This window comes from Carlito syrichta, unplaced genomic scaffold (genome assembly GCF_000164805.1).
Source record: "Carlito syrichta isolate Samal-C Ts95f unplaced genomic scaffold, Tarsius_syrichta-2.0.1 Scaffold307199, whole genome shotgun sequence".
Lineage (NCBI taxonomy): Eukaryota > Metazoa > Chordata > Mammalia > Primates > Tarsiidae > Carlito > Carlito syrichta.
Window position 1 is genome coordinate 161,454 of NW_007251295.1, and position 10,167 is coordinate 171,620.

At 40.5% G+C, this 10,167-nt stretch overlaps 1 protein-coding gene and 1 pseudogene across 1 annotated transcript in view; one reads left to right on the forward strand and one right to left on the reverse strand.

Annotated features, from left to right (window-relative positions):
• Positions 1-10,167, forward strand: part of PLCH1 (phospholipase C eta 1) — a 260,899-nt gene that overhangs the window by 962 nt on the left and 249,770 nt on the right. The window lies entirely within an intron of this gene.
• Positions 9,449-9,875, reverse strand: LOC103266474 (annotated as a pseudogene).

A 10,167-nucleotide genomic window follows, 5' to 3' on the forward strand; every position in this document is an offset into this window, starting at 1 on the left:
GCCGCCCCGCGCGCCCACCAGCCCTGTCCCCTGTTGCGCGTCTGCGGCGCCTGCTCCCCCGCTCCTCCCCGGGACGTTTTCTATTTGTTTGTAACTCGAAATTCTCTTATAATTCCGTTGTGATGTTAGGAGGTCAGCATCAAAGCAATAACCAACGAAAACTACAAAAACAAAACTTTCCCCCTCGTTTCCATTTTGCTCACAGACGGAAGAAAGTGGTGAGAATCGCTCCTTAGGGCAGCAATTGAAATTCCCCTCCTTTCCCTCCTCCCTCCCCCTTAAAATGGAGACGGATAAAACATTGACTTCCTGGTGAGGAGCTAAAAAAAAAAAAAAGGATCAGGTGATTGCTGGAGTGTTAGAGGACATAGCTGCGTCTCCCTCCCCGCAGGTGGGGAGCGGGGCGTGCCACCACCCACAGCGCCCGTGTCTTCTTCATAGCATGCTGATGACGGCAAAATGCGCTTCAGAAGGGACCGAAGTTAGATGCCCATGAAAAGAAATCAGGCTTTCCCAGAAGAGGCAGTTGTTTTTCCAGTTGCCCCTGCGTTTTGGTCACTTCTGGGGTTAAGCGCTTCTGCAGATAATGTTCCAAGAAGCCCTCACACAAACCACTTAGTTTTTTTCTCAAGCCGTCTGCTGAGAGTCGTTTTAATTTTTTTTTAAATTGTGAGACTTGACAGCCTCATTCCCTCTTTTCAATTTCATTTGTTTAAGCACAGACTAGCATTTGGCAAAAGTACACACCTTAAGGGGTATGTAGAAGAAGCTATACGTTCTTGCTGCTTATTTTTCTTAGACTGCGTCAATATTTGACAGCATGATTGCTGCCTAGTTGCTATTAAATAAACCTCGGTTAGAATTAACGTGACTGCTAATAAAAGTTTAAAATGGAGTTACTCTTTCTGGGATAAAGTGTGGCATAAAGTACCTCTGATGAGGTTATATGTGGATACTGTCTTCCTGCTTTCAAATAATTTGCTTTCAAGAATAGCAAGTGTTTATTTGTGGTAGACTTAAAGATAATACCTTCCACCATCAGCAAATGAACTCAACAGATTACTTTTCAAATGATTAGCAAATGACAAGCTGTAAAAGTTCTCTCCCATCCCATTAGTCATAAATGTCTCGACACTGTGTACATCTAGCTTGAATGTTAAAAAAAAAAGGTCCAATTGAGTTTTCACCCTTTCTCACATTAAAAAAATAGAAAACCTCTTAATTTTCAGGTTCAGATACTTTGTGACCCTATTTGATGGCTTGTAACCAGCTCCAATTCCCTAATTCTCAGTGACATGTGTTTCTGCTGGTTCCAGGAGGTAAACTGCAGTTTTAGCAGATCATGGGATAATGAGACTGGGAATGCTTGGGGGAGGCTGGGGAGAGGCTGTGGCAATGAGACAAAGGGAGGGAAGGTTGATGGGCAGAGCCAGGATTTATAGTTGCACCAGATTCGTAAGTAAATCTGTTCAAGTCATTACTTCTGTTGGATAGGTTTTCCCACACCATCGACTTCAATTAAATTTCTCTTAAAAACCAGTCTTTTAAATAATTATAGGTATAGAATTGTAAAAATAGAGTATGATAAAGGAGCTTCATGGTAGGGTGCCGTAATGTAAAATACTGTGAAAATTCTTAATGAAATGTTTTCTACTTAATTTATTCATTTTGTCAACAAATATTTATTGAGAACTTATATGTAAGGCAAGATGAATACAGCTAGATTTCTGCCCTCAGTGAACTAAGAGTTGTGAGTTCTGAAATAATTCTAACACTACTTCAGGTTTTCAGGGTAAAGATATACTACTTTTGGTACTCTTTGAGAGAACAAGTGATTTGGTGCAGATAATCAGTCTTTCAGATTCAGAAAGAAATGTGTAAACTTTGAATTAAAAAGAAAGTAAACATAGTTTTTGAGCAATTTAGATATATGTATGTATATATATGGCAGGAAGCATTGTATGCACCCATCTACTTAAGTTTTTGTAGTGCAAATTCTACCCTAAAACTTGTGGTCTTGTCAAGCACAGCAATGAGTTTAGGAGAAGCAGAAACCCAGTCATTCTCAGTTTCCTTAGATGAAGATAAGGTGAGTGATTCAGTGGTCCTTTGTTCTTACTCTGTGTTTCATGACATAATGAATCTGCCTGCAGCTCCCTTCTAAGAATAGTATTGGCCTGCATGCTTGAAGGATCATAACTACTATTTCTCTGAGCAAAAAGAATGGGGGAGGATATAAAATTATGAGAGAAGGATAAAAAGAACACAGTAGGCATATCAACCTTTTAACTTCCGAGCTGGAATAATTTCCAGGCATTTTTAGTGAGTTAAGATGATAGTGAAGTCCATTACAGCCATGACAGACCTCTGGCATAATATTATTGACCATGGTTGGCAAACATTTCCTCTGACCATTCCTAGGACATAGGAAGGTAGGAGGACTCCACCACCTCGAGAGTCAAAACAATGATAAACTCAGAGAAGGATGCCTCCATTTGGTTATTGTTCTTTGTCTAGGAAAATCAGCCTCAGCTGTGAATTGTGGACCAAGTGGTGCAGAACTCATTACTTTGAACAATGCCTCCTCGGCCTGGGAAGCATGTTCTCCCTTCTCGCTAGCAGGGGTTTATCCCAGGCTGGTTTTGGTCACAAGGAAAATCATTTAGACACAGTTCATTGGCCACTCACTCACATCTCTTTGACACCCGTGACCATTTTTGTTTAAGGAGAAATCCAGTACTGCTGTGGTAGGGTGTGCCAAATTAGAAGTGCATTTTAAGGAGCCGTGAAGAAGTTTGCACAGCTTTGTGTTATTATCATCAAGGTATCCATACCTTCTGTGCTTCAGAAGAGGGGGCAGAATAGTAGCAGAAGGGGCAACGAGGAGGAGAGCTTGTGTAGTTAAGTTAAAAATGTTCTCTCATCGGCTGCGTGTGTTGGTTGCACTAAACTAAGTGCCTGTGCCTTATTTTTTCTTTCTTTCAGAGTTTTAGGGGGTACAAATAGTTTTTGGTTACACGGTTGCATGGTATAGTGGCAAAGAAGTCTGGGCTTTAAGTGTACTCACTACCCCCACCTGTGTACCTTGTACCCAATAGGTGATTTTTTTTGTCCCCCACTTCTCTATCTCCCCTCCCTGGCCCCCTTCTGAGTCTCCAATGTCCATTAGATCATTCTTTATCCCGTGCCTCATTATGGTCATTACATTATGAACTGGAAAAAGACAGATCAGCCATATTTATTATAGAAACCAGGAAATCAGGGCCCAAGATTGCTAAATGATTTTCTTAAAGTTACACAGCTACTAAATGGCAGAACTGGAATAAAAATGCAGTTACTTATTTCTAATGATCTTGCTGTTTTCAGGAAATCGAGGGTGGGCCGGCAGATACCAAATCCTTGTTCTAGATTTGTTGTTTGCAACCATATGAAATTGCTATTGTAAATATAAAACAGTCAGAAGTCAGCAGTTTCCTCTGATTTAACCTAATATGATTGAGTGGGTCAACAGTGGACACTTCTGATGATATATTTGATTATAAACATATACCATACTGTATTTAATTGCAAGAGTCCTTTTTCAGTTGGTATCCATTTTAACCTGAGGAATTTTGGCATAATTGGGATTTAATACATGGGGGAATCGTTTCTGGTTGTTTACTGTCCAGTAAATATCTTAAAGGGTTGTGGAGGAAAAAGAGGAAATGAACATTACCGTGTTCTTCACTGGGCACAGTGACTCACACCTGTATCCCAGTACTTTGAAAGGCTGAGGCAGGATGACTGCCTGGGCAACAAAGTGAGATCTCATCTCTATTTTTTAGTTAAAAAAAACAAATGTGTTCCTAACATGTGACTGGCATTTACTGTACATCTCTTTACACCTCACAGTAATCAAGACAGGTAGGAATTATTATCCCATTTCCCATGCTACTGATGTGTCTCGGGGGTTGAGGGGCATAGCTTCTTGTCCAAGATTTATTTATTTTTGAGTTGGAATTTCACTCTGTCACCCAGACTGGAGTGCAGTGGCCGCTCCCGGCCACCGCCGCCTCAACCCGCTGGGCTCCGGTGATCCTTTGCCTCAGCCTTCTGCGTAGCTGGAATTACAGGCGCGCGCTACCACACCCGGCTGATTTTTGATTTATTGTAGAGATGAGGTCTTGCCAAGTTGCCCAGGCGGGTCTCGAACCCATGGGCTCAGGCAGTCCACTCACCTCGGCCTCCCAAAGGGTGGGATTACAGGCTGAGCCACCGAGCCCGGCCTTGTCCAAGATTTAAGTAAGCATGGAACAGACTTAGAGCCTGAACTCAGGTCTGTCTGCCTCTGTGTTCTGTTTCAGCCTGTTACCATTTAGGAATGCAAGATAAAATTTATGGAAAACATTGAGTTGGTACTTTCAAATTCATAATTTCATGCAAAATACAGACAGGTAGAGTGTTTCTGATCAGCTGTTTGGTGAGTAGAGCTGCGTTTCTCATATGGAGTTTAGAACGTTATAAATTCAGATCTGGTTCCAGAAACACATTCGTGACTTTGTTTATAAACTGTGTTGGCTATTTGTTTAGAAGTGAGTGATGTTTAGGTTCTGTTCTGTTTTCTACATCAAAGTGCCCCACTTATCACTTTTGGATGGTGTCAACTTGCGGTGGGTCTAAGAGGACACCTCATGGTTTTAATGTGTGTTTTCTGACCTCCCAAGACTTAGATATTGGTTTTATCTTATATAAACTTTGACCACTTATTTTTTCTTGAAATAGTATGAAGAGACTTAGTACTGGAATTAACCAGATAGTGTCTTCTTGTAATGCTTTTCAAACTGGGAATCAGAATCACCTTGGATAGTTGCTGCAGTATCTAAAGTTATGCTAAAAGCTGGAGTTTTGACGTTCCTAAAACTGCTCATCTGTGGTACTGGGAAACTGCAATTGCACTGTACTAAGCTGCTTTCAGGTTCGCAGTATTTTTGAGCTGGTTTGCTCCTGAAGAAACTGAGGCTCAAGAATGGCTGAGTTGGGACTCGAACCTAAGTGAGCTAGCTGATGCTTGGTCTAGTGTTCTTAGTAGCACACCACACCTTAAAAAGCACACCTCTCCTCAGGCCTTCTTTCTTCATTTCTGTCTCTGACTCCAGGGGAGAAGAAAAGGCTGAGAGTTTCAAAAAATTGGACCCCGCATTGGAACTCAGCCTCTGCTTCAGACACTGCACTGGGCCCGCAGGGGTCTCTGGGTTTCACTCTTCTTGAGTTCTTTTCTGTGACTTACTGTACAAGCAGCCTCTTTTCTCTGTGTCTGGTTCTTCTGGATTTAGCAAAAGAATTTAAAAAACTTGTCAAACTAACACTGAATGGCAGAGGGATCTGGTTTAGAGCTAGCATATGGAAGTTACTGATTAACTGATCTAAGGTTCTCAGGGTTTCTCTTTCATCTGTCTTCACTTCCTTGTTGCTGGTCCACAAGAATCAAACATTTGAATTTAGCTTCCCACTTCCCTCTTATCTCCTTCAGTGTAGTTGAAGAGGCCTCTGGACCTCGGAACAGATCTCTGTGGAGTGCTAATAAAATCTCTGCAGAATTATCCCTGGTGGGAACTTGGAAGATCTACACAGATTTTTCAGGGATTGCATACGAAGTGGACCAGAAGTGAAGTGAGTTGATTTGCTGTATAATCTTATGCAATTTAGTTCTCTAGACATCCTATTCTTTTTTTTCAAATAGTTCTTTTTTTTTTTTAACTTTGAGTGATACAGGAGGTATTGAAAAGGAAATGTATTTTAAAGATTTCTTTATAGAGGAGTAATGTATTCATATAAGGAGTTAGGATTGTGTACAAATCCTTTTATTTTTATTTCGATTTAACACTTTTGTTTCCACACAACCATGTAAAAAAAAAAAGGGAGGGGGAAGGGTTGAAGAGAAAAACAAAACAAAAAAAACCACTTTTCTTGTGTGCCTATAAAATATCTCAGGAAAGATGCACAAGAAACTAATAATGTTGGTCATGAGGGGACAGAAGCCAGAGGTAAACTATTCACTGTATACCCTTTTGTGCTGTTTGAATTTTGAAACTTTAAACTCAATAAATAAAACTAGTTAAAGAGAATACTTGGGTTTCCATAGTAAAGGAATAGATAACTGACTGTCTCCTCTCTTAAATAGTAGGAGACTGAGGAGAAATTTTAAGAAAAGCAGTTCTCTTTTTTACTTTCTTCATAAGTCTTGTTGAAGTTCATATTCAGTCATTTTTAAAACGAGTGTTTTCTCTGGATTTTGATAACAGGGTTTGAAAAGTTTTTTGAAATTTTTCATTATTTTCTCCCCTCTCCTAAAACATCTCTATTGGCTACATCCCGGCTCAGGTGACCAATGGGAATCAGACTCGTTGGGCTTCTGCGCAGTTCAGCCTATCACCTGTTGACCTTGTGTCTAGAGTGAAGGCTGGGAAGTTTCTTTTTCTTGTCTTTTCCCCCCCATAGAGGAAATCATTGTCGTGTGATTATTCTTGTGTTTTCCTAGCAGCGTCTGAATGTGAATGTCTGAGAAATCTCTTTTTCTGAAATGGAAGAAGAAATAAAGCTTGTGTACACATGCTTTACTCTGAACCACTGCTATTCTTGTTTTAAATAGGCTGTGAATTGGAGGCATTTTTCTGTTTACTGGGTAAATCATGGAAATACAGTTTGAAGAGAGAGAGCACAAACTGTGTACCAACTTCTTTTTCGTTTGTCAAGAGAGAGAAATGTGAAATCCATTCTTTAAAGTTTCAGTCAAAAGCAGAATACCCAAGTCAGGACCCTTTCTAAGCACGGTGTTGAAAATTTCTCACCTCAAATTTGAAGTAAATGAAAAGCATATATTTTCTCATGGAATTCTTCTTGTTGTTATGTAAATTTTTATTCTTTGGTTAAGAATAACTGTAGATCATATATTCTCATGAGTAAAAAATGTAAAAGCTTACAAAAGTAGTGAAAATATTTGCAAATCTTTTCTCCTATTTTATAGATTGTCTCTCTTGACTCTGTTGACTCTCATTTCTTCTGCTGTGCAGAAGCTTTCTAGTTTGATGTAATCTCATTTGTCTATTTTTGCTTTTGTTACCTGTGCTTTTGGGGTCATATCCCAAAAAAATCATCACCCAGACTAATGTCATGGAGATTTTCTTCTGTTTTCTTTGGGTAGTTTTACACTTTCAATTCTTACATTTAGCTCTTCAATCCATTTTTAGTTGACTTTTGTATACTGTATGAGATAAGGGTCTAATTACATTTGTATATTGATATTTAATTTTCCCAATACCATTGAAGACACTTCTTTCCCCATTGTGTGTTCTCTGCAACTTTGTCAAAAATCAATCTACCATAAATCTGTAGATTTATTTCTGGGCTCTCTATTTTGTTCCATTGTTCTATATCTCTGTTTTTTGTTTTTTTTTAAAATTATACAGATGTGGGGTACAATTCAGGGTTAGGTATACAAACATTGATTATGCAGGAGCCCTTGTTGATGAGGTATGTATGTCTCTGTTTTTATGCCAGCGTCATGCTATTTTGAATACTATAGCTTGGGTAGAATATTTTTAAGACAGGTAGCATGATGTTTCCAAGTTTGTATTTGTTGTTTTTTTTGTTTTTGTTTTTGTTTTGGGTAGGAGTCTCACTCTGTCGCTCAGGCTGGAGGGCAGTGGCACACTTCCGGCCACCGCAGCCTCGACCTACTGGGCTTAGGTGATCCTTCCACCTCAGCCTTCCAAGTAGCTGGAACTATAGGCATGCACCACCACGCCTGGATAATTTTTGATTTATTGTAGAGACAAGGTCTCACCAAGTTGCCCAGGCTGGTCTTGAATCCCTGGGCTCAGGCAATCCTCTCGCCTCAGCCTCCCAAAGTACTGGGATTACAGACTGAGCCACCATGCCCTACCTGTATTTGTTGTTTTTGTTGCCTATTTGGGGTCTTTTGTGGTTCTATATAAATTTTAGGCATTTTTTTCTATTTTTGTGGAAACTGTCGTTGGAATTTTAATAGGGATTGCATTGAATATGTGGATCACTTGAAATAATATGGACATTTTAGCAACATTAATTCTTCTAACCTTTGAACATAGGGTATTTTTCCATTTATTTGTATTATTTTCAATTTCTTTCATCAATGTTTTATACTTTTCCATTTATAGGTTTTTCACCTCCTTGGTTAAGTTTATTCCTAAGTATTTTCTTTATAGCTTTTGTAAATGGGATTATTTTCTTGTTTTTTTTTTCCTGGAGAGATTGTTGTTAGTATTTAGAACATTATTAATTTTTGTATGTTGATTTTGTACCCTGCAGCTTTATTAAATTCATTTATTAGTTCTAATAGTTTTTTGGTAGTGTCTTTTGGGTTTTCTGTATATAAGACTATGTTATCTGCAAACGGGAACAATTTAACTTCTTTTCGAGTTTGGAAATCTTTTTTTCTGTCTCTTGCCTAATTTCTCTGTCTGGGACTTTCAGTACTATGTTGACTAGAAATGGAGAGGGTAGGCATCCTTGTCTTGTTTCTATTCTTAGAGGAAAAACTTTCAACTTTCAACCATTATGTGTAATATTAGCTGTGAGTTTTTCATATATGACCTTTTTTGGGTTGAAGTACATTTTTTCCCATACCTAATTTATTGGAAGCTTTTTTTTTTTAAAGAATTTTAAACAGTGACACTGGTTTAATTTTTCTTTTGTCATCTAAGTAAGATTGTTCCTTCCCTATACAAGTTTATTATGTTCTGAAAATTAAATTACTATGTTCTTGAAATTAAAATACAAAATAGTAAGAGCAAAAATGGTGTGGGGGCCAAACACCACGGGATGAGGCAGTCAAGAATGTAGCTTTTTTTTTTTTTTTTTTTGAGTTGGAGTCTCACTCTGTCACCCAGACTGGAGTGCAGTGGCCGCTCCCGGCCACCCAGCCTCGACCTGCTGGGCTCCAGCGATCCTTCTGCCTCAGCCTTCCGAGTAGCCGGAATTACAGGCATGCACTACCACGCCCGGCTGATTTTTTGATTTATTGTAGAGATGAGGTCTCGCTGCCCAGGCGGGTCTCGAACCCGCGGGCTCAGGCAATCCACTCACCTCAGCCTCCCAAAGGCGCGGGATTACAGGCTGAGCCACCGAGCCCGGCTAACAGTGTAGCTTTTATGTCCCCTACGTCACCCTTCCTGGAGATGCTCAGGAAGCCACAGGCAGCCACTCGAGATGACATGTCATCTTGGTCTAACAGTCATTGGAAACAGCAATCTAACCTAACACCACATTGGGCTGTTCTCTCCAAAGAAAACCCAACTGTCTTCTGCAATCAAATTTTTGTGCAAATCAGCCCCAGACCCTGGGATGGTGGTGCTGTGCGGGGATGGGGGGCTGTTGGAGGTGGTGAGGGGTTGGTGGTGGTTTCCTTAAGCATCAGAGTGATGTCTGGAGATTAATATTGAAAGTTGTGCTTTGTCTGGATATTATCAAGAATCTGCTGCAGCTTCTCATCTTCAAAGCACCCTTCTAGGTTTGGGATCAGAGCTTTGGACTCCTCAGCAGTCTCTGGGCAAAGGTGGGCCAAACAGGTGAACTCAAACTTGGAAGTTTTTTCTGAAGCAGCAAGCTATGAACAGTGGCAATAGTCTCTCTGCTATTGAAACGACTGAAATGACTGTGTGGCTTAACGTCTTCCTGAAGACCTCTGAGAGTTCCTATTCATCCTCTGCACTCCCATTCTGTTGCTTTCCATGCTCCAGAAGCATATGAACTTCTGAATTTGGAAGTGTCTCAGGGGTTTCAAACTCTTTGGGAAAAATGAGCTGTGAGGTGTCCTCCTCTACATCACTGGCCTGTGGATCAATACCTCCCGCTACCATTGCTCCACCATGCGCTGCCTACCACACTACTGGAAACGGAAGTGCCACTTTAAAAAAATATATATTTATGGCCAGGCTTGCTGGCTCAGCCTGTTATCCCGTGCTTTGGGAGGCTGAAGTGAGTGGATTGCCTGAACCCGCGGGTTCGAGACCCGCCCGGGCAACTTGGCGAGACCTCATCTCTACAATAAATCAAAAATTAGCCGGGCGTGGTAGCGCATGCCTGTAGTTCCAGCTACTTGGAAGGCTGAGGCGGAAGGATCGCCGGAGCCCAGCAGGTCGAGGCTGGGGG